We start from the raw sequence: 26619 nt of genomic DNA, 5'->3' as shown, positions 1-26619 counted from the left end.
TAGACAGTTGCCTGTGTTTGCTCTGTTTTTTCGTTTTCCCCGTCATTTCTTCTTTTAATGTTATTACGCGTTTGTCACAATGTTGTGGGGTTGGTTTCGCTTCAACTTTTTCCACTTGGTAGGCTTTTCTCTGTTGTTATAGCTTATTGCAGGGTAACAGCTTTTCTCTAAGCGCGCAAGATTCGACACTCATAAGACTTGTTACTATTTCCACAGTTCTATGCAGGGATACGATGTTTCTTTAGACACTGCTTACTTGATACCACTTGTACAGGACCAATCCGTGTAGCAGTTTTTGTAATCCGCGTTTCATTCATAAATTTATGCCAACAATTTTTTTATAGTTCCACGATTTCTCCAATTTGACTAACAATCGTGTATGTGATGAATGTCATATATCTTCAGATTCTGGACAATTCTTCGCCACAGAGCACTCTCTGATACAATATATCACTGTACAAACCTCGATCTATGTAGCTACTTCCGCCATCCCCGTTCCTTCCACAAATTTATATCAACAATTTTGTCACTTTTATAGTTTTTCCGGTTATGCTAATAATCATGCATGAGTAGAATATAATATATCACCTTATTCCAGAAGACCCACTACCACAAAATATCACTGCTTAATACTCTCGTGCAACGCCTTCGTGCAACACGGCCACCAAGACACGCATACTCAGAAATTTATTAACGCAAGTCATTTAATATTGCCTTTATTTGTTGCATGTGCATGTACTTCCCTGTGTCTACTTTGGGACGTTATGTAGTGGATGCGCTATGCGCTCGTGATCAAGGTTGAACTCTTCTACCGTGATTGAGAGCTAATATCGTCTCTTCCCTGGTCTAGTACGACAGCAGTACGTGCAGGTTAACGTTGTTTTGTAGCCGTTCCGTGTCTATTCTACGGCTACGTACAGTTCAATAATGTCATAAACATCACGTAATGCCACATTAAATAAGGTAATTCCGGGAGAGTTGCCCCACTTAAACTTTTTATCGTTTAAAAATTAAACAAACCAAAGCAGATATTTTATCCATGTGTTGTATCAAGTGAAATATATTAAATATTTATAGTAAAATATGAAATAATCGATGATTCGTACACAATAAGTGGTAAAATAAAAATTAATCGGATACGATGTCACTGTAATATACAAATATATCAGGGGAGAGATGCCCCGCTGTGGTAATTGCAAATTAAACTATTAATTTGATGAATAACACTCTAAATAATGTTGTTTATTTTATTTTTGCAATAAGTTCATTTTCTGAGCTCGTTTTTCAGTGCGACCACACATATGGCACTTAGCCCACATGTTGTGCAACTTCTTGCAGCAAAGTCACTGAATACAATCAACCACGTCCTTCATTTGATAATAATTTTCAAGGCACTCAACAAAGTAGGAACTATCTACTTTGTTTCATTTGACGACACTCTCTTCATATTTTCTCCAAAAGTGCCTTCTATATCTACTAGATTTTGAAGAATTTGACTTTGGGTTTTTTGGAACTGGGAGACTTTCGAAGATGGTGTTTCAATTTTTGACCCCACCCGTAACGCGTTCTACTTTTGTTCACAGCAAAAGATATTGCTGGAACATAGTTTATTTCATGGAGGGATTTGAAAGGAATCGCTGTCGCTAAATTTGCCATTGTGGCACTTGAGCCGAAATTACAACTTATTATCCCGTTATCACTAGAACTTGTAGCCGATAAAGTTTTCTTTTCTTTGAGATTTCCTGAAGAGGCAGAGAAAGGAATTCTTACAGCTGTGTTGTTGATTGGTGCATCATAAATACTGAATAGGTGTTCAGGAACTGCATCTTGATTGAAAGGATAGACTCTTCTGGCTCGAAATCCAAATGACCTCTCTTTTACTACCATCGCAGCATTTGTCCAGTTTTCTAGATGGATAGTCAGGCTTGCATTTTATAAGCCATCCATTGCTGTGATTCTCTTCTTGAAACAATGCTTGAGACACTTAAAATTTGAGCGATCAAGAGACTGGAGTGTTTGAGTTGCTTAGGTTGGTAGGCAAACAATTGTGATTCATTATCCTCATTCTAGCGTTTTATGTTATCTAAATGTGCTGAATATTCATCCAAAATTAAGAGAATCTTGCCAGGATTCTTTCTTGGAGTAAAATATACCTTCAATCGCTTCATAAATAATTCTGATGGAACATAGGACGACTTTGGATTCATATAAACCCCCGTTTCTGCTAGGAATCCGTCAAAAAACTTTCATTTTTCCTCTCAAACATTGCCGGTGGAAGAAATGTTCCCCCGAATTGCAACATGTTATGACAATCATTTCCACCTTTCTCGCTTGAAGTTAGGACTTGAACATCTTTGGATCCCTTTTTCTGAACCACTTTTCCTTGTAAATTTGTTTAGTTGGATGCCACTTTCCTCTATTTTATGTGGCATTCCTACAAATTTCTTTCACATAGAGTTGTTTCCAGTAGGTCAAAATACTGCTTGACTTCCTGTCTCGACATACCTTGACCTCTTCAGAGAGTTGGATGATCCTTCTGACTGCCTGACAGATAACTCAAGGTTTCGCTCTAGGAAGAATTGCAGCCATTGGATGTTTCTTGAAGACTCCACTAGATTTCAGTCGGTGGATTGATCTCTAAATAATTCGAAAACAATGAAATGCTTCATTAATTCCCAATTCTCCAAAAAGTTACAGTAAGATTGAAGAAATCTCTGGGATTGCATTGACTAACGTCTGGTCGTGAATTGTGTCTTTCAAACACAACTTTGGACATCCCTTAAAATTTTGAAGATCCTCAACTTTGGCCACCTATTGAAAATGACGCTGCGACAAATTTAGAATACCGGTATTCCTTAAAATGTTCATGGATTACAACTCTGGACACCTCTTGAAAATATGTGATCCTCTAGCAAGTTTTGGTCACCCTTTAAAAATTATTGGCCTCTAATATATAATAATTCTATTCTAATATAATAATTCAATTAAAATTCCAATAAATTCAGCAAGGACACTAATAATAATTAGTTATGTACCGTAATATCACTCTTAAGTACATGGGGCGTCTCTCCCTCAAAGAGGTGGGGCATCTCTCCCTTTAGCATGACCATTACGCCTTAAGTATTTAAGGGTAACCGTAATGGACAATTACTTAATTTTTTTTAGAATGGAGTACAATGCAAGTACTTATCAAATATATTGGATTAAGCGACATATACATAGCCATTATTCAAATTACGAATTTTGAAAAATTATAAATATTATAACAAACCCTACGAAAAACAGCACTTTCTTTTTCTATTCACTTTTAACACATAAAAACCCCGTCACAAAGATTGCACTGTTTGCCCTTCGAGGGTCGTATACGAATTAAACAAATGCTCCCAATGTCGATTCCTTAGAGGTTTTGAGATAAGGAGAAAAGTAGGGTGGGGCATCTCTCCCGGAATTACATTATGTTATTGGAGAAATTTAGTATATACAATTTCATTGCAAATTAGAGACTGTAATGGTTAAAGTAACACTGTAATACCGAAGACAGCTCTGCCTTAAGAAACACACAATCGTTTCTTTCAAGAAAACTATATGAAAATTGTTATTAATTAAAAACAAATTTGCAGATGTGACCAAAACCAGTAAGAGTTTAGAAACGACTAATATTTAAATGTCTGCTGCCCTGCGACTTGTAGAAGAATTTTATCAGACAAACTGATAGAGCTAGTTCTGGGCTTGTCACAGAAAAACCGTTGAGACAAATCATGATTATGCTACAATGGGTATAAGAAATTGTTTGCTAGTGTCTCACAAAACACTGTCTTGAACACGATTTACAGTATTTTCTGTTTGTCCCATCACATCATGTGATGTGGAGCGAAGTATTTCACGTCATAAATTTGTTTAGATAACAGGAGGAGAAGCTTCATTTTTTAGATGTTAAAAAATATATATACACATGTAATATATACCTATAACATATAATACTTTGCCATACTACATAACTGCATAAAAGAAAAGGTTATAGTCAAAACATAGCGCACCACATATGAACGGAAATTAGTTTCCGATCAGCATTCGTACTTTACATTTCTCTGTGAGAGCTTTAAAATTGTAATAGGTTGCGTTACGTTTGTTGAAAATACACAGTCCTAAGGATATATCGTATTTGCATGTGACCAGCCCTCTGATTAGTATATTTCAACACACAGTTCACAAAGCATTCCCCTACCAACACCACACCACCAGCAACATATCCAACAAGGCGCACAAAGAACGCCGGAATCAGATGAGAAATAGAAAACACAAAATACAACGCGTCTGTCTCTTCATCATCTTCTTTTCTGTTACGACTTTCTAACCTCGCTTCAAAAAACATTAATTCACAGTAACGATGTAACAAACCACCTTCCATACCACGACTCAGTAAAGAATTCAATTGATTCAAATATGGACTTCCTTTCGATAATAGGAAAACTAATCCTGAAGACATCAATTTCGCATTTTGAGTACACAACACACTGGTTTCTTCGCCAAAACCAAGACGATTTGTCAAATAATTCGTGTACATTTCTGAGAAGATGGACGTTATATCTCGCTTATATATCATACACTTTACACACATTTCAATATCATTGCAGTCTACATGTCGACTGTAATGAAATCTTTCAATTTCTCTATAATCCATGGTCATTGCTCCCAAACCTGCAGCTGAGTTGTAACCAAATTTAAGATCTGATTCCAATAATTCGTCTACTGTTTCCATTTTCTTTTCGTAACCAGGTGCAACGCGGAAAGAAGTGAAGAAAGCTTGAAACACTGTGTTCATGACGAAACAATAACACACGTATAGTAGAAATATCGATCTTAATTTCCAAGTCTTCGGCATTTCTGGAACTGAGACCCCAAGGAAAACTGCCCAAGCGTTATATAAACTCAAGTTGATATTTCTGTAATTTTTTGAATCGCTGGAGATGTGGGGTGTGTTGTAAGTCGCCAAACACGAGAATAAACAAGCTGTTGACATGTAAACTACAGCCATCGTTAACCACACAGATATTGAGTATGTTGTAATTACCTTCTCCATTCTTCGTGATGCATCCGGACAAAGGAAGAAACCACGATGCTGATATAAATTCAAAAGGAATTGTTGTTTCAAAATCTGAAGATATTAGAGCAGGAATCAATACTATAGTTCCAGTTACTATGTCACTTACTCCATTGGTTAAGTCCGCTACAATTTTTAGGCAACCATCAAGAGTAAGATTTATTATGGGAGGTAAGAAAATCGGCGTCAAATTCATTTTTTCAATCGGTAGAAGAAGCTTCTGGACTGACATGCCTTCTACTTTTAAGGAAGCATCGCCATAGATTTGTGTAGTATTCTCCTTCACATAAACGAACGGATGAATACCAATGCTACCCACTTTCAGAGGACATCCACAGTAGTCCTCTGGAGTCTTTGTGGGGAACAGATTAACTTCTTGTGACAATGGGGGATATTTATATGACTGACATTGGTCCAACAAGGTGACCTCTTTTACCTCCCCACAGTTACAAGCTTGATAAGGAGACCCAGTGTACACTTCCGCTATATATTTATTTGTTTCATTTACATGTGTGCTTTTCTCATTCTCATCCTGATTTGTAATTACAATGATAGTATTGATGGTTCTATAATACGACCACATTTCTGTGTATACTTGAAGAGCTACTTCTTGTGGTGTATGGTTATCACGATAGGTAACTATCACAATAAACCTCGCCCTTGGTTCCCACTGACTGCTTTCGCTATCTTTCAACGAATCCAATTGATTGCGAAGGGAGTCCATAATGTCAACGTCGTCGTCTGGCCACAGGAATATTATATATCCCCAGACAGTTTCGCCAGTGGGATTCACGTTTTCGCCTCGTGGAAGTATACGATATGATATAGAGTTAGCACTCATTTTCTTTAGCAACATATTCACAATAAGGTTTACATCTTCATTGAATGAACTGGGTGTCAGGGTCCGCTGGAGCCCTTCTCCTCTGTTTTCTGGCATAGATACTAGCACATTACGGAAGTTGGAGAAATATGTGCGTATGATACTGTCTACACACAAGAAAAATTCCCCTTCCTGCAAGTTATACGATGTGATTTCTTTCTCCTCACTATACACTCGTTGTAATTGTCCAAATAGACAAAATAAGAGAATTTCCACAGTACCTCTCATGTTTCTGAGAGAAGTACCTGAAAATATAAGAATACACTTCATTTAACTAAAGTAAACTTATACAGGATCCGGCGATTACGAATAGTCTTTATTAAGTTTCAACTCAACTCAAGAGTAGCTTTTTTTAAATCACACACGACAGATCATGAAGTACATATTCAGGTAATTATTTAATGCAAAGGATGCCCGTTTAAGTGACTACCACTGGGATGGAAATGTTCTGCATTAAACATGCACAGTGTCAATAAAACCTTCATCTTCAACCATGGGTTTTAAAGTCTTCTCACAAAATGCCCTTCAGTTGAGAATATCACTATATTAAGATGACGAAATTAAAGCCTAGTAACCACAAAACATTCGTTCTTGTAATAGATTTTAATTTCAAAAGCACGTTGTGCACAGTTACAACTTTCTATGAAGACTAAATGGCAGGTAATGGCAACAAAATTTTATTGCCTCTCTCTGTGAGAGATATAAGAGCCTTAAAATCGTCAGTTCTACTACCGGACCCTTTATATTACACTAGGTAACTTGCTTTTATGACGCTGATTGTGATTACAGCATTGGATTTTCTCTAATATCGATATTTTAATTACAATAATGAATTCTTCAATTTTCTTAAAAGGAACTAAAATTAATGCGCTAAGTTAATATTTATTTTTTATATATTTATTATTTTGCTAGTAATTGTAACATAAATTATAAAATATACAGAGAAACTTTAGCTCGCCCCTGAAAGGGTAGAACTCGTGCTCAGGGGCGGATTCCTGAATAGAAATGAATAATTATACTCAATTTTTATAAAATCCATACATAACTTTTTTAATTTAATACTAGAACTATTAGAATTGACAAAATTAGGATATTTAAATATAAATTTTTTATATATTCTTGGGCCTAAATTACTACTATGATTAAATACTGTAACTGTGTTGCATTTTGGTTCAAACAATCTTAAAGATTTCATACATTTTGTTTCATAACCATGAGAATACAATTCAAAATTATTTCGATTTTTATGTATGAATTTTATTAATACAATGTAATAAATTTGTCTTACGTTAAGTACATTAAAGTCTATAAACAAATTTTGAGATGGAAAATCAATAGGTTTATGAAGACATATTTTAATTATTTTCTTCTGTAATAAATAAAGTGGATTAAATTTGGATTTAAATGAGCTACAACATCCTATAATTCCATGCATAATTACCGATTGAAATAAAGTTAAATATATTGTGCGTAATAAACTTATTGACAAGTATTTCCTCAATAAAACAAAATAATATACTATTTTACGTAATTCATTACAAAGGTAATTAATGTGTTGGTTCAATTTTAAATGATTATCGAAAATTATGCCTAAATATTAACTTCAGAGACTCTTTAATAATCGGACATTTATACTGTATAAGACAACAATCAGAATTATGTAATTTAATACTTAATATAGATGTAGGAGGTTTGTTACATTTTTCAGATAATGAGAATGGAATAATGATGGTTTTATTTTCGTTGATAGAAAGATAATTTATGTCAAAAGATTTTTTTATTAATTTAAGTCCATTATTTTAATTATTATATGCATCATGCCAGGTTTTTCCACCAAAAAGTAAAACTGTGTCATCTGCATAAGAATAGTGAACACCATTGTATTGTTGTAAGTCAATTTTTAATAAGTCATTAATATATATTAAAAATAGAACAGGGCCTAGAATATAAGTATAGACATAGTGCTTCATAACACAGAACAAACTCTACAGCAGTCTAAATAAGTACAAAAGTAACATAGGCCTATACAATTGAATTTTCAATATTACAACGCCTTCATTACAAAGTATACATGATATCTGCTTTTTCGTTTATTCACTTTGGACCCCTATTCATACATATGCCCATGCATACTCTTCCATCGTGGTACAATTACAACGTTCCTGATCTTTTTTTTTTTCTTCAAAATTTCAACCAGTCCCTAGTAATTTTCACTTCTTTTGTTCTCCAAAAGCCTTGTATTAGCATGCTAAGAGCTTCCCAAGCATTACGTTTATCAAGTCTTTGCATAGACAAGTTATTTAGATTGTAGCATTACTCGTATCTGAGATCCGGCAAAAATTTGATTCGCAGCGGCTTCGATCAATGTTTTTCGGTCAATACATGTATGGGTCACAGTTACTTTGGTTTCGGACATTTGGGTCACGCTTTTTCAGTCAAAATTTTATTTCGGTCATTGGATATTGGTAAAAATTCTTAGGTCAGCATGTTTTGGTCACGATCTTTCTGTCAATCATTTTGGTCAGTGATATTGGTATCAATTTTTGGGTAGCTCACTTATTCGATAACAATTAAAAGAGGAAATACTTTTTTTACTGCTTTTAATTTTTGTTGGTATGAATACATAGTTTTGTAACAATGTATGGGTAACTTATTGATTGGGTCACAATTAAAAGAGAATCTATTTCTTCATGGCTGATTCTGTGATCCATCGGCGAATAGGCCTACTTCTACGCCGTCAGGAGTCATAGTAGTAGTACACCTTGCTGGACAATTTTCTCTCTCTTCTTGTTGATGTGTGATATTGGTAGCAGAATTAATTTAAAACTAGCAATGGTTTTCATTTCGTAGACTGAATTATTTGTGCCATTTTCACTAAAACAATTTTCTTATAACTCAGGTTTTTTTTAGTACTGACGGAACGATATTTCCTATAAATTTTAAACCAAATACGAACGAAAGATCGGCGTTGCTAAGATACAGACAATACAATCGAATTATGAATACTGTTACAGTAGGGGCAACACAATCGTAAGACAATTACGTCCGTGATACCGAAATGTCGCATTACCCGATTATCGTATTACCCTAATGTCATATTTACCCAAATGTCGCCTTAATCGAAATGTCGTATCACCGAAAAGATTCGTGACCTATAAAAGGAGACCGAAACCACCTAAAACGAAAAATATCACCTTGTATTTTGCTTGGTGTACAGTTTCTTGCTCTAAAAAAGCCAACTATCTAAAGTAGACTGAATGCTACCATAAACATGAGGAGCCCATGCAACGTTTTGGTATCCAGTCGATACCCCAAAGTAAGCTTGGTAAGTTTCGCAGAACTTTGTCCCAAACTCAATTTTGTGTTTTGTTTAGATTCGCTAAAATATATAAAAACAGTTTAAAAAATATGCCTCCCGGCAATTTACAACTTCTGACTACTGACATTTTTCATTTAAAATGAAAGAATCAACAATATTTAAAAACACAGGACTTCGGCTAAATTCACAAGCAAAGAAAAACGTTTCGTGAACAATACCGTTATCTATCGATGGATTGTTACAGATGTCAATGTATTGAAGCCTTCTAGCTTTATACTAAGGAAATTGAAACTGTACTTGACTGTTATATACTGCTAATCGCTCTGAGCTACTAGCGTCCGGACTCTCTTACAAGAACAGGAAAAATTACAGATATTATTGGTAGAATTTCAATATATGTTCACAGTATCTACCTTCATTAGATCACAAATGAACTCCTGATAAGAGGTTCACTTTTAAAACAGAAAATAGGCTTATTGTGTCGAAATAACCTATTAGAATGCAGTAAGTTAATCAATACAAAATCCGCACCCCTTAAACTCAGTATGGACAGAGCTCTCTTCACGTAACGTTTTTCATTTCGCATACCAGCCTGAGGGTACATCAGTAAAGTAAGCAGCTAGCATTATCCCATATCCTGCGTTCCTTAGAACTTTAGCCGCCTCAAGGCAATGTTTCGGTGTCTCAACTTCGTTCCCTAATGATCACACGAAGACTAAGCTAAAAACGGATTCCAAAACCGAGCGATCAATGTGAGATATTCTTCACCATCAATAAGAAAGTACGTTACATCTCTTATGAAATTTTTCATTTTTTTTTTTCAAATAATGTGTTCTGCCTAAGGGCAGGTCTTTCACTGAAAACCCAGCTTTCTCCAATCTTCCCTATTTTCTGCCTTCCCCTTTGTTTCCTCATATGATCCATACAGCTTAATGTCGTCTATCATCTGATATCTCCTTCTACCCCGAACTCTTCTTCCGTTCACTATTCCTTCCAGTGCATCCTTCAGTAGGCAGTCTCTTCTCAGCCAGTGACCCAACCAATTCCTTTTCCTCTTCCTGATCAGTTTCAGCATCATTCTTTTTTGACCTACTCTTTCCAACACAGCTTCATTTCTTATTATGTCTGTCCACTTTACACGTGTCATTCTTTTAAATGTAAGTAAATGTCATATTTTTTTCTGTATAAGTAGTCAGAAATTTAATATGGCTACTCACAGCAAATTCAGCAATTATTACAAATCCTAGAGAGATGGTCGTGAACTTAGCTGAACTGTGATAGCCATGTCTCTAACACACGCTACAATTTACATAGTAGTAGGCCTATCTGAACTCTCTCCCGCCTTCACTCTGTGAATACCATCTGCATTTTCCATGCAAGCACTCTGTGGTTTGATTCCTGGCGTGGGTAAAGAAAGAGATTTATCTTCCATCAACGGGACTGGGTGTTTGTGGCCATTTATGTGCTGTCCTTTGTTGTCTTAGCGGTGTCCTGTGCAGTGCTAACTACACAAGTGTGATCTGCAATGTGTGCCTCTCGTATTTGTCAAATCATTTCGATTTGAAGTAATGTAGCTGTGCAGATCGAACGGAGAGGATACATTAAAGGAAATAAAAGGCCTATTTATGTGTTTTGTAATGAAGTGCTTAGTTAATTAGGGTGGCATACATAGACATTTCGCAGCCCACACCATGAGCGTGCTTAACTATCCGGCTATCAACTGATTACTTGTAACTCAGTCTTGCGATGGTGACTAGTAATTTAGAGCTAGAGCTCTTTTATGCCCGCTGCATCAGGCAATGCAACCAGCAATACACATGACGTCGCATGGGCTGTGGGTGGGGTTGAGGGCCCCCTCAGACATCAGTGACGTGCAGCCGTCACAAACTTCATATTTACTGTACCGTAAATTTCAAGGTGCCACAGAATTCTACGTTTATGTCATAAGTAACAACCTCAAGATAGCGAATAAACTTTCATCTTTCAGCCGCGATCTTTGTTTTGATTTTGCAAGTTTCAATTTTGAAAAAAAAAATGTTCGCAACTGTAATTGGAACCAAACTTAGCCGCTATATTGGCGGTAAATAACCTAAGGGAAGCTTATTTTTTCGTAGACAGAATTTTAAAGAAATTTAAACCACACATGTCTTTGCACCGTGTTTGTAAATATGTATCACTCTGTAAATCAGCTACTACCTGCTGCATTTCTGGCTTAACTTTGTTTATGTCTATGGTCAAGGGATTCGCAAAAAGTAAGAAATCATTTGCAATATTTTTAAAATCACCTAATTTCCGTTGTTGAAATTCTGTTTTTAGATTTAGATGAGCATAATTATTTAAATTTGATTCAGAAATATCAGAAAGAGAATGTAAGCATGGGAAATGATGGAACTGATTTTTCCTCATATTTGATTTTTAGATATCTATCATTTTATTGAATAATCGCACCATATCGTACATATATACTACGTTTTGCTATTGCTCTTCGTACTGCAATTTGGATTTAAAATGTTCATAAATACCTGTGACCTTCTGTTGCTCTTTATGACGTATACTACATTAAAATGACGTTTAATATTGTGTTGATAAATGCCCTTTAAAACTTTCGAGCACAATAAACATATACTATTGTTTCCATAAGCACAAGAAAAATACCTCTCCTCCCATTCTTCTTAAATACACGTTTCCTACCTTTGGACAGAGCCATGCTTAACTAGCTATATGTTACGCCACTGGTAGCTGCTTGTACAATGTATCAGCAAAGGCTTGGTTGGGAGGGGGGATATGTATTCCCTGCAACGTAACTTAGCAACAGGCATCGCTGCTATACACTATCCAAGGAACAAGGTGTTAAACTGTGCACAGTTATATTTCTTCCTTTCTGTGTAACAGCCTCCTCTGCACCACATTAAATTGTAAGACGTTATAGTTATAGAACGAGGAAAAACATGACTAAAATGTATCTGAAAGGATATTTTATCGTGAGACGACACAACCGCACGAACAAATAGTCTTAACAAGAAGAAACGTGAAGTCTTTCCTTGATTTTGAAAATGCATCACAATTTTACGAATTAAGAATATAATAGTTACCGATGCATACCTTCGTTCTTGCGATGAATCCTCAGTGAGTGGCTTTTGTTCTTTATGTCTCGAGTTGACAAGTTGTCGAGATCAAAGTTTGTTTAAGCTACAAAAATCTGTACTATCCTCTTGAATTCATTACACGAAACTGAAATGACATATGGAAACTTAATGGTAAACAGGCAGTTAACAGTCCTGCAATGAGCTTACTGAAAAACAAATGATAGGAAACGTGTTTGATTTGTGACAGTGTAATTACTTCCTTTCGTGATCTCTACTTAACTAGAGTCTGTCCGGGTTTTAGGAATATTGTATTTACATGTGCATGAATGTTAGTAACGAAATAGCGCGGTATTCCCTAGAAATTTGCTTTTATTGGTGAAGGAAATAGGCCAATAGGGGGAATTACATCAGCAAGACAGGCAGTATTCCTGTTCTTGTATGTGTTATGCTAGAGCAGTCATATCAAACTCAATGCCATCATAAACCTACAAGAACACGGTACCAGACTAAGGGCAGATGACGTAAAGGAGACGACTATTCAATCGTACTGCATTCAGTGTTCTGTGAGCGATCATATTGCCGTGTGCGAATGTAATGGTGGGGTTACACGTGCATAGCTATTGGCGCGCAAGTAAAAAAAAAAACTTTCACGTGTAAACCTTTACTGGCGTGCAAGTTTAAAAACTGCATGCAATGTTTCGGAAAATTAGTGGCATTCTAACTTTTCAATGTGCCAGTGGTGACGCATGCGCAAGCAGACATTTCTTTTGCACGTGTAAACATGAAGTTTTTCATCGGCACGTCAGTAATGTAGAGTACATAGTCGCTGATGTCTTTGCGTAAATTTTATAAATTTGATTTATATGAATGAGTTAGCGCAATTCTGAAACAGTCACTAAGTTTGTTTACGTATATGAAAAATACGAGTGTTGTGGGATCTGAACTGTAATCTTTATAAAAAAAAAATAGAGATGCCAGAATAGATGCTTACGAAAACATGGCAAGGACAATGCAAATTGGATTCGGAAATGCTGAGGTGAAAGCAAAAATAAAATTCATACGAGATACGCACACTCCGGAGGCAAAGAAAGTACAGTATTCGATTAAATGGAACTCATCTCAAAGAATCTATAAGCACAAAGTTTCTTGGTTTAGAATTGGATAATCACTTGAACTGGAAAACGCATATAGAATGTATTACTCGTAAATTGAGCTCTGCCTGTTATGCATTAAGATCCTTATCTACTATTGGTGATATAAACTTACTTAAAATGTCATACTTTGCATATTTTCACTCTGTAATGAAATATGGATTAATATTCTGGGGTAACTCGTCTGAAGCTAAACACGTTTTTGTTTTACAAAAGAAAGCTATAAGAATAATGGCCAGTGTGCATAAAAGGACCTCATGTAAAAATATTTTCCGAAACTTAGAAATCTTGACTTTACCTTGTGAATACATTCTTTCCCTAATGATGCTGTATATTAAGAACCAAGATAAATTCAGTACTAATCAAGACATTCATCATTTTAATACAAGACATAAATCAGATCTTCATCTACCCTCTGTTAGTCTAAGCTGTTTTAAAAAAGGAGTTCGCTATTCATGTATAACAGTCTTCAATGCACTGCCTAATTATCTTAAAGATTTGAAGAACAACGAGAAAAGGTTCAGAAAAGAATTAACCAAATTTCTACATACTCATACCTTCTACACAATTGATGAATTGTTTATGCTTGTGAATTGAATTATTCTACTTAAATGACATGTACAATTTTATATAGCTCAACTAAAATATGTTTTTATATTGACTTAATCTGTTTACTATGTATTGTATTTTTTGTTTAGCATAACTGATGAATTGTATGTAATGTAAATTGAATAGTATACTGTATAGGTCAACTGATGAATTGTTTAAGCTTATAAATTGAATAAATCTACTTCATATGAATTGTATAGCTTAACGAAAATAAGTTTGTAAATTGAACTAATTTGATTGTATATGTTTGTATAGTTTGGCTGATGAATTGTATATGTTCTTAAAATGATTACTAGTCTGTGTAGCTCTACTGATGAATTGTATATAGACCTACTGTGAATTGAATGGTAATATGTATAGCTCAACTGATGAATTGTTTATGATTATAAATTGAATTAATCTACTTGATATTAATTGCACAAATTTGTATAGCTTAATGAAAGTATGCTACTTTGTATTGTATATATTTGTATAGTTTTGGCCGATGAATTGTATATGCTTTAAATTGAATAGTAATCTATATAGCTCTACTGATAAATTGTTTGTGTTTGTAATTTGAAGTCGTTTGCATGATATGTATTATCAATTTCTGTATATCACAACTGGTTGAATTGTTTATGCCTTAAATTTAATTAAATAGTTTTGTATTATAATATAGCTCAACTTATGAATGATCGTTTGCGTTTGTAAATTTAATAATCTGATTGGCTATATATTGTATACTTTTAGTAGAGCCATCGATGTAGCTCAGTCGGCAGACTCGCTGGGCTGCTGATCCGGAGCTGCGTTCGGGCTTGGGTTGGATCCCCCTTTGGACTTTGGTTTCTTCGGAGGTTTTCCCCAGCCGTGGGACTGAAGCCGGATGGTCTATGGCGAGTCCTTGGCATCAATCCCTTTGATTTGATTACCCCCTTTGATTTGATTACCTGGTTGGGTTTTTCCGAGGTTTCCCCCACCGAAAAGGCAAATGCCGGGTAATATTTTGGCGAATCCTCGGACCTCATCTCATCTCACTACATCTCGCCAAAATGTAAAAAAAAATGTAAAAAAAATTGTACAAAATTGTAAAAATTGTAGAAAATTACTAAACTGTAGAACTATAAAAATTTGTAAAAATTGTAATTGTAATATTGTAAAATGTTGACATGTTCCACATCTTAAAGCTTCATTGCTAATGTAAGATCTATGGAATAAAATAAATGAATGAATGAATGAATGAATGAATGAATGAATGAATGAATGAATGAATGAATGAATGAATGAATGAATGAATGAATGAATGAATGAATGAATAACAAGAAGCATGAAATCTGACGGTGGTTCAGATGACATAACAGACCTAAAGTAACATGGTTTCCAGTTGCTGGTAGGATTTTGTACCAAGTGGTGCAAATAAGAGAAAGACAGTCTTTAGAAATTTTGGGAACTTCGTAAAAAAATTAAAATCTTAATTCATATACAATTTCAGACTGGAATTCAAAAGGGGCAAAGTGCCATCTATTGAAAAATGAGATTTTGACGTGTGCGTGTGTGCTATTTACCTATGCAAATACTACACTCATTCATTTATTCATAGTTTTCTATCTAAGGGTAGGTCTTTCACTGCAAACCCAGCAATCTCCAGTCTTCCCTATTTTCAGCCTTCCTCTTAATCTCCACATATGATCCATACATCTTAATGATGTTTATCACGTGATATTTTCTTCTGCCTCGAACGCTTCTCCCATTCACCATTCCTTCCAGTGCATCCTTCAGGACGCAGTTTCTTCTTAGCCAGTGACAAAGCCAAATTATTTTTCTCTTCTTCGTCAGTTTCAGGGTTATTCTTTCATCACACGCTCCTTTCTTCTTCATATACACATTTAAAATGTTTCCAGTCGTTCCTCTTCACTTCGTCGTAATGTCCATGTTTCTGCCCCATACGATGTCACACTCCACACAGAGCACTTCACTAGTGTCTTCCCTGAGGTGAGCAGAAGATACTCAAATCTCTGTCGAAACCTTCCTTTGCCTTTTGACTTCTTGGCAGCAGCTCATGTCACTACTCATAGTACACCCCAAGTATTTTAAGCTGTCTATTTGTTCTACTTAGTGCAGTGTAGATTATATCTGAACTTCTGGCTAGAACTTCGATATTGTAATTTACACTTTGGAACAGGATACAAATAATAATAATAATAATAATAATAATAATAATAATAATAATAATAATATAAATTTATTTATTCTGGTGGTGTTAAGGCCCATCCACGCCACCAGATATACGCATGTATACGTACAGTGTAGAAACGAAAATTTTATAATGAAGCAAAATAATTTCCAGGTGCTAAATATACCAACGTAATTTCGAATTTCAATTATCGAATAAAGCACCTCTTATGTCGGTTACAAACTTTTGAATATAACTTAATGATACTACTAGATGTTGTAGTTGTCCCGCGCCGTGGCGTAGTGGTTTAAGGCATCCTGCTTACAACTCGCGTTACGGAATGCGCGCTGGTTCGGGTCTCATCGGGGAAGAAATTTTCTCATGAAATTTCGGCCAGTGTATGGGATCGGTGCCCACCTAGAATCGTGACGCACTTTGGGAGTTACACTAGGTAGCGAAATCCTGTTGCGAAAGCCAGCTATAACGGCTGGGGAATTGTCGTGCTAACCACACATACCTCCATTCTGGTTGGATGATCTTCCACCTCTGCTTCGGCATGTGAACGTGAGGCCAGCAGTCGGCTCGTTGTCTGGGCCCTTCATGAGCTGTGTCGCCACTGATTATTATTATTATTATTATTATTATTATTATTATTATTACATGTTGTAGTAGATTATCAGAATTGTCTGCTGTCATCTTTAACATTAGTAGGTATCTGTTATTGAACGTTCTTTTAAAATTCTCGCAGATGTATCTAAATTCTCCCTCCGAACAATACATTTTTTCACCCATAATAATGCAATCTTCTTTTATGTCTTTTCTTTATTCCAAGTTAGAAATCATCTCCTCAATCAACAAAGTTACGACTATTAGGCAAGCGCTATGAACAAGTTCAACTTCACTTGACATTTAATATTTGAGGAGAAAAATTCGCTCCGGCGCCAGGGATCGAACCCGGGTCCTTGATTCTACGTACCAAGCGCTCTGACCATTGAGCTACGCCGAATTCAATCCACAGCACCGGACTGAACCTTCTTCCTTCAATATTTCCCTTTGTGGCCTGACTCCAAGTTGGGCATATATGTTGACGTATAGGCACCGTGCATGGGTCTCAAAATCGTACTGGTGGCGCCGCGCAGTGTCTCAATTCCTAATTAACTACAGGCTCGCAGTCATTCACTAGTCATGTGTGATATAGAAATTACATGCGGCTTTCTGCCGAAAAAAGTTGTAATATTAGTAAGAATTGGTTTATTGTCTGCCCAATGGCAGGTCTTTCCCTGCAAACCCAGCAATCTCCAATCTTTAATTATTTTATATAGACTCAGTGGAAAGTTCAGTACTGCTAGAGGAGTGTAAAAATGTAACTACAAAGTTCGTGAAATATCAGTGAAGATGTTTGGCATTTAAATCAGATTTCAGACCATTGAATGAGGGCGAACAGTCATATTACGAAAACATTGATCTTATATTATTATTTATTGTTGCTAATATTATACATTATATATATATATATATATATATATATATATATATATATATATATATATATGTAAAGAACTCAGTAATTATGTACTTTTTGAAATTTAAATGATAAATTCCTGTCGTTGTTAACTTAATGGTTATTTATAAACATAATACTATATATATATATATATTCTATTTTTTATATCAGGCCTAGTATATAATAATACTATGATTACAAGCAGTGTAGCCTTATTTACTTTCGTCTGCGTACTGCATGGATCCACAATTAGCGTCGTTGCGCCTGAGTTTTCTGTTTTGGGAGTGAATAAAAACAATATGGGTTGGTGTGTTCCTATAAGCATTACTACACTCAAGAACACAGCAATTTGCATTACCTTTCCGCCTTTTAGGATCATCCATATTTCTAATCATTTAACCTGAGATGTTAAGTATATTCGTACGCTTCAAGCACAACTCTATCGCTGCTGTCCCGCAGTTAGTAACAACAATCGCCACCAGAGGAGCTTGCACGGTGCCTATATGTCCAATGTCAACTGCCATTATATTAGGAGCGCAATCAGCACTATAATATCCTCATAGCTGCAGTGCATATGTCTGTACAGATTACTGTGCACTTAACTGCGGAATCCCGGCCAAACAAGTCACTCAGCTGAGTGCGCTCCTAATATAATGGCAGTTGATATTGGACATATACGTCAACATACAGTATATACCTAACTTGGAGTCAGGCCACAAAGGGAAACATTGAAGGAAGAAGGTTCGGTCCGGTGCTGTGGATTGAATTCGGCGTAGCTCAGTGGTCAGAGCACTTGGTACGTAGAATCAAGGACCCGGGTTCGATCCCTGGCGCCGGAGCGAATTTTTCTCCTCAAATATTAATTGTCAATATCACAGATATTATTCTGTAGGACAAATTAATAAATCTATAATATTCACTTGACATGTTATGTCCTCGTGCAACATTCAGGTAGCAACCTCACTTGAAAATGGCACTGGCGAGGCAAAATAAAGAAACACGTGTAAACCTTTACTGGCGCAAAAGTACGACTGGCGTGTTAACTGGCGCCAGTATATCTATGCACGTGCAAACCCACCATAAAGGCGCGTCCAGACTTGCAACAGAACATCGTAACGCAACCGCGCTGCGTTCCTATCTGGACAGAGAAGGAACTTCGCAACTTCGGCGCGTAACGTGAGCCCGCAACCTGAGCGTTACGGACCAGAGACGCGCTGTGTTCCACCACTTGTCGTTTATTCAAAGGACTCAGAGCGTTGAAGTTGGAGTAAGTGTGGCCGTGCATGAAAGCTGGACGTGTAAAGGCGGCTTTACACTGAAGCAACCATAGGCAATCACGCAGCATGCGACATGATCGCATGCTGCAAGTTGCTCACTTTTGATTACAGTCGCATACGGCTTGCGGCGACAATCCGCCGGTTGCTCCAGTTCGCAAGCTTAAATTATCTTTACACTGAAGCAACCATAGGCAATCACGCAGCACGGTCGCATGCTGCAGGTTGCTCGCTTTGACTAGGGAGGCAGCATGGTCGCATACGGCTTGTGGCTCCAATCCGCCGGTTGCTCCAGTTCGCAAGCTTATTCACCACTGATGGGTTCAGTAGTCCAGTCGCATGCGGGATGATGAGTTGGGATACAAATAAAAAAAATTGAAGAATACCATGAAAATCATATTTTCTGGGACTTGCGAGATCCCAATTACAAAGATAATAGAAAGAAGTTGACCTTATGGGAAGAAATGTCTTTAAAGTTCGATTGTTCGATAAAGGAAGCCAAAGACAAAGTAAAAAACTTTAGTTTGAGAACGACCTTCCACAGATACAGGAAGAAAAAGAGTGGGACAGTTCAGGATGATCAGTGAGTGCATTTCGGTGCACTGTGTTTTCTTCTTGAGGGTGATGCGCCAAGAAAGTGACTTCCAACTGATAAGAATATTGATTCTGATATAAGTGTTTGTATCTTACTTACTTACTTACTTACTTACAAATGGCTTTTAAGGAACCCGAAGGTTCATTGCCGCCCTCACATAAGCCCGCCAGCGGTCCCTCTCCTCTGCAAGATTAATCCAGTCTCTATCATCATACCCCACCTCCCTCAAATCCATTTTAATATTATCCTCCCATCTACGTCTCGGCCTCCCCAAAGGTCTTTTTCCCTCCGGTCTCCCAACTAACACTCTATATGCATTTCTGGATTCGCCCATACGTGCTACATGCCCTGCCCATCTCAAACTTCTGGATTTAATGTTCCTAATTATGTCAGGTGAAGAATACAATGCGTGCAGTTCTGTGTTATGTAACTTTCTCCATTCTCCTGTAACTTCATCCCGCTTAGCCCCAAATATTTTCCTAAGCACCTTATTCTCAAACACCCTTAACCTATGTTCCTCTCTCAGAGTGAGAGTCCAAGTTTCACATCCATACAGAAGAACCGGTAATATAACTGTTTTATAAATTCTAACTTTCAGATTTTTGGACAGCAGACTGGATGATAAGAGCTTCTCAACCGAATAATAACACGCATTTCCCATATTTATTCTGCGTTTAATTTCCTCCCGAGTGTCATTTATATTTGTTATTGTTGCTCCAAGATATTTGAATTTTTCCACCTCTTCGAAGGATAAATCTCCAATTTTTATATTTCCATTTCGTACAATATTCTGGTCACGAGACATAATCATATACTTTGTCTTTTCGGGATTTACTTCCAAACTATCTCTTTACTTGCTTCAAGTAAAATTTCCGTGTTTTCCCTAATCGTTTGTGTATTTTCTCCTAACATATTCACGTCATCAGCATAGACAAGAAGCTGATGTAACCCGCTCAATTCCAAACCCTGCCTGTTATCCTGAACTTTCCTAATGGCATATTCTAAAGCGAAGTTAAAAAGTAAAGGTGATAGTGCATCTCCCTGCTTTAGCCCGCAGTTAATTGGAAAAGCATCAGATAGAAACTGACCTATACGAATTCTGCTGTATGTTTCACTGAGACACATTTTAATTAATCGAACTAGTTTCTTGGGAATACCAAATTCAATAAGAATATCATATAATACTTCCCTCTTAACCGAGTCATATGCCTTTTTGAAATCTATGAATAACTGATGTACTGTACCCTTATACTCCCATTTTTTCTCCATTATCTGTCGAATACAAAAAATCTGATCAATAGTCGATCTATTACGCCGAAAACAAGTGTTTGTATCTAGTTTACATAAAACCACTACATCAGTGACCAAACGCAGGTTTAAGTAAAACTAAGATAATAGGATACCTGTTATGAAAAAAATGCAATGTCAGAAAAATAATAGAGAGCTGGTTTATTTATTGGTATTTCTTTATTTTACACCATGAAACAATGAACATTTTTCAAAAATACTTTCAATTTTGGCACAAATCTTCACTTTTATTCCTAATGTTATAGGGTAAACACGACTAAATATAATTGTCTTGTCATAGGACACTTCCTTCATCGACACGAAGTAGGCTTTAAACTCATCCTGCTGCTTATTTCAGTCTTCTAGGAAATCGCTGAAGATCTAGAATGCCTGTCTCCCCTTCAGTTATATTTCACCACGACCGGGAACAATTGTTTTCTCCAGTCTTTCAAAGTCGAAACTTCCTGGAGAGGCACATTTCCTTCTTGACCCACTTTTTTTCTCAGAAAGTTATGTAAATACAAATAAGCGACTATGAATCTTTTTCTGTCCTGTACATTCAAAAGTAATTGTTTTCGGAATACACGAAACACCAAACACATTAAGCCAAATGTGTTTTCAATAATCCGGAGACCTCGACTATGCCTGTAAATGTAGAACCTGAAGTCTATGTTCAAATAAAGATCAGGGTAAGGTTTCATTAGGTTCTCACTCAGGGCGAAAACATCATCTTCTAGAATGGCGTATGTTTTTTGCACTTCTCTTCTTGGTAGAGGTTTTGGAGAAGGTAGATTCAATGTTTTCGTCTCCATCTTTTCTAAAAAAAGTTGTCTCCCGAAATACACCACCGTCTGAGATTCTATCCTGGCATCCAGCATTAGTGAAAGTGAAGCGGTAATTGGCGTCCCAAATAGCCATTAAAACAATACTAAACGTTCCCTTGTAATTAAGGTACATACTTCCGGAATTTGCAGTATTCTTCATAACGATAATTTTCCCATCGACCGATTCAACGCAATGAGGAAAATTCCAGGCCGCATAAAACTCTCTAGCAATTTCCCTCCAGCCATTTTCTGTGTTAGGCATCTGAAATAAATAAATATATAAATACATATTTATACCTATTAATAAATTAGCGAGTATGTTCATTTTCCATTGTTTCTCCTTTTGTTATAATGAGGACGTGGTAGGCCAAGATGTAGGCCTAAATGATAGTGAAACACAATTGGACGAGGTTCAATGATCTCCAGATCTCAAAACGAAGCTGTGCTACATCAAACACACTCAACTTCAAGAGCTGCAGGTAGACAACTTGTGATACCTGCTTCAAAGTGTAGAAGACACGTCACTGACAGAAACGGGAGAACAGAAGACCTCAAGAAGTCTATGAAATTCTTAAATTCTCGTCACTTGTGACGAAGTTTCTACATATGTGGAGCACATGGAAAATGAACTTAGGAAACAAAGTGTGACTACACAGACCTTTGTGGAACATCATATAAATAATATTTTGTTTGATGGAGCAATGGGGAAAGTTGATGCTCTGCCACCCACACATACGTTCTCTTGGTTTTGCCATTCCAGCCGAAGTTCTCCTCGACCTTCCCAAGCCCATATCCCTTACCGTGCACCAATCCCACTTATGCCACCTTGTACTCTGTCTATTCAAAGCTACCCAGACTCTCATGCATCTCCATCAATAAGCTCTTCATTTCCTCAAAGTTCTGGAATGCCAGAGAAAACAACATCACAACGGACTCCAGAATCAGGACTAGATCTAGTATAGGTTCCATTTAATTACTTTGTGAAGGCGTGCTTGTACTTCATGATTACTTTGGTTACTATCAATTGGCTTATTGAAGTGTTTTAATTGAAAATTATTGTTTAATACATTTCAGCCAATAATCTCGATGACACAAAAATAATTTACTTGAGTAAAATATACTTACCTTTGTGTAGTTTTTCACAACACCACTAATGGCTTCGCAGTCATTGGGGATAAAAAGTGATATCGCAGAGTCAGATATTTTGAATATATACATCAATGAACGATATGAATTTCCCGTAGCCAAAAACCTCAATGTGCAATATAGTTTCACTTCAGCTGGTATACTACCTCGATAATTGGTCTCGGATTTTGAAATGAGAGCTACCTTGTTCCGAAGGTAATCGAAGTCCTCTTTACTCATTCGGGTAAAATTTCTGAACAGGTAAGCGTCATCAGCAAGGAGTTTATTAAAAAAAAGTCATTGCGAGGTATATAAACATTTATGAAAATCTGCCTGCACCAAGTCTTTCTCTGAATGCGTTTCCTCCTCCAGTTCAAAAGAAGGTATGCTGCAGCAGCAACAACTGTCTGCATCGACATCTCTGCATAAACTCAAAAATTAAAGCAACCAATCGCATTGGACGTAAAGGGGTCAGAAGCATGCTGCAACGGTTGCTCCCGACAGCATGCTGCGTGGCAACATAACTGGCAACAAACGATCGCATGCTGTAGGCAACTAGGTTGCCTCGGTGTAAAGGCCCCTTAACACCCATTCGTGTCGCATGTGTGGCTACAGTGCTAGTGCACTGAGCTTCCATGAAGACGGTCCGGGTTTGGTCTGCGTGGAATGTATGGAAAAATAGACGTTGCATAAGGGTTTTCTCGGGGTACTCCATTTCCCTCCTTCATTCCTATACTTCACTTCTCCTTCATTTCATCTCTCGGAACAACTAGATAAAGTTGACCGCACAGTAGCGCCGACTATGCTCGCCACTAGTGACCTGTCCGTACGAAATAAGACAATCGAAATTTCGCTATTAAATCGCGACTATATTCTTTAAGCATTATTTAAAATGCAAGATTTACGGAGTATAACGGCGACGGTCTTTTGAATGCACTAGAAGAAAATACAGATTTAGTAAGCTATTATATCAGGTTATTACAGCGAAATGAAGGAGAAATATGATGTGATTTACGAAATATTACTGAAATCGAAGAAATCAAATTTCGTGGCAATCGTCGTCAAGCGCTATCTACGCTACGTAATTATTACCGCATTGCCGTTGTAGTTTTGGTTCAGAGAAAATAGCTCGTCTTTACGAAAGAAACGTTCAGGTGCCATACAATTAATTATTACTTTCATAACATTGCTTATCAATTTTACGAAAAAATTATCATCAGAACCATAGGCGACTAGAAACATCACTAGCATCCACCGCTGTGGAGTAACGGTTAGCTAGCCTGACCGTGGAACGAGCGGGCACGGGTTCAAATCCTGGTTGAGGTTTTTTTCCGGGAGTTTACGTCAACCCATTAAGAACAATTGCTTGGTAACTTTCGGCACTGGACCCTGGACTCATTTCGCTGTCATTATCACCTTCATAGCATTCAGACGCTAGATAACCATAGATGTTGATCGTCTGGCCGCGAAACCAGGTGGCTCGGGTTCGAATCCCGGTCGGGGCAAGTTACCTGGTTGAGGTTTTGTCCGGGTTTTTCCCTCAACCCAATACGAGCAAATGCTGGGTAACTTTCGGTGCTGGACCCCGGACTCATTTCACCTGCATTATCACCTTCATTTAATTCAGACGCTAAATAACCTAGATGTTGATACAGAGTCGTAAAATAACCCACTATAAGAAATACATCACTAGCGAAGCGAAAAGCACATTCAACCATATTGAAACAAAACAAAATGCGAGCGGGGTTTTAGTTCGTACGTAGTATGTCTCCTCTCACATTATTTATTCCCTCAACTAATCCACTGCAACCTTGTCGCATTCCTCGGCCTTATGTCGCTTAGCTATCCCCTCATCTAACCCATGAAACCTTTTAACTCGCAATATGTACGCAAATAAGTTGCGTTGCAAAATTATTCAACCCCTATACTTATGGCAAGTACGGGTTTCCGATGTTAATCTAGGTTCTAAGGGCTTGAGGCTCCAGGTTCCATTCAGGTTCCTCAGTAGATGATGGGACCTTACCTGAGGGTCAAGGAAGGATAAACCACTTGTTAGCGTAGGATTAACGTGAATCAATTAGTCAATCAATCAATCATCAATCAACCAATCAATCAACACCCATTCGTCTGTCTGTGTGGGCAGTGAACATGGAATGGACCCGGCAAAACACGTTGCATTTTATGAAATTATACGGAGGTAAAGAAATTTTGTGAAATGCCAAACACCACAAGGAATTTTAACAAAAGTTTAAGGAACGATGCTTGGGAGCAGCTGGCGACCTTGATGTTACGACTGAGCGTTGCGGACCGAGACGCGCTGCGATCCATTGATTGTCGGTTTTTCTGCGTAGCAATCAAAGGATCAGAGTTCTCAAGTTGCAGTATGTGTGGACGCTAACACAAATATGTTGGTCTGCGCATGCTGACGTCACACTGGGATGTTAATGATTGCAATTTGAATTTTATTGTTTCCGAATTATTATTAAATTCAGAAAACTATTCTGCACCAGCATCATGTTCATGCTTTATACTTATTTATGATTATTTTATGTTCAAATTCATTATTATTATTATTATTATTATTATTATTATTATTATTATTATTATCATTTATATTAATACGACTATTTTATTGACTCTTATTATTTCCTTATTTATTGTAGTATTATTTCTTCATTTGTGAAGTTTTTCATAATTTATATTGGTTATTCAATAACCCGTAGAAAATGACTGTTCTAATGCATTCAATAAGGATATAATAATTTATATTGTAATCCGTCTCACTGGATAATTACTTTTCCAAGTTTAGTGTGGTTTAATTTATTTAGAGACGTCCTATTCAATCAATACGATCCAAAATTGTAACATCTGTGTTAATTCACATTCGGAAACCAAAATCACTGTCAATATACAAAATATTACTGTCAATAATACGAATAATTAGTAAGTATAACGTTATTCGCATGTAAAAATATCTCAATATCTTATTTTACTAGCAAATATAAATAATAATAATTATTTGTATATATACTGCTGATATCTACACTTCTATCAAACACACGCCATAATGAATTACTTATTAAAAATGAAATACACGCAAACACTAAAAAGTAATTAACACTTCTTAGGAACACAAAATTGCAGTCACTCTCAATTTCTCAATTGTTAATTGAACATAATTCAATACACCGATACGAAATGAGTTTAAATCACCGCTAATTACCGTGGTCAACTCCCTAGCTTTTAACTTATTAAACAAAGTACTACAATAATGAGGCATATCATATTTCTTCTGTCTGTGACTTTCTATTCTTATAGTTCTGCATTGCGTGTATTAAAATCATGACAATTTACTCGTAATATTTTATTACATACAGTTTCGTCATGCGTAAACAGCATTAAACATTTATAAATAGTCGTATAGGCTATACAAAGAAATACCAAGATTCTGTATTAAATAACAAAATCGTTCTAATAACTCGTTTCTGAGCAATAAAGACTCTGCTAATATTTACAGCATTTCTCCTTAAAAGGTACCATAGTTAAAATGAGAATAATATAAAGATAAGAGAAAATGTATATTCAACGTAGACCTAAGCTGTAAAAATAGCAAAGTTGACGGTATTTAGCTTTTTTTTTTTAAATAAAATCAATATAGGCCTACCATTGTAAAGTGTTGTAGACAAAAAAATCAAGAAACCTAATATTACCCACA

The sequence above is a fragment of the Periplaneta americana genome, chromosome 1 (assembly GCF_040183065.1).
Source record: "Periplaneta americana isolate PAMFEO1 chromosome 1, P.americana_PAMFEO1_priV1, whole genome shotgun sequence".
NCBI classification, from domain to species: domain Eukaryota; kingdom Metazoa; phylum Arthropoda; class Insecta; order Blattodea; family Blattidae; genus Periplaneta; species Periplaneta americana.
The sequence above is the reverse complement of the archived record's forward strand: the minus strand, read 5'-3'. Positions refer to the sequence as shown.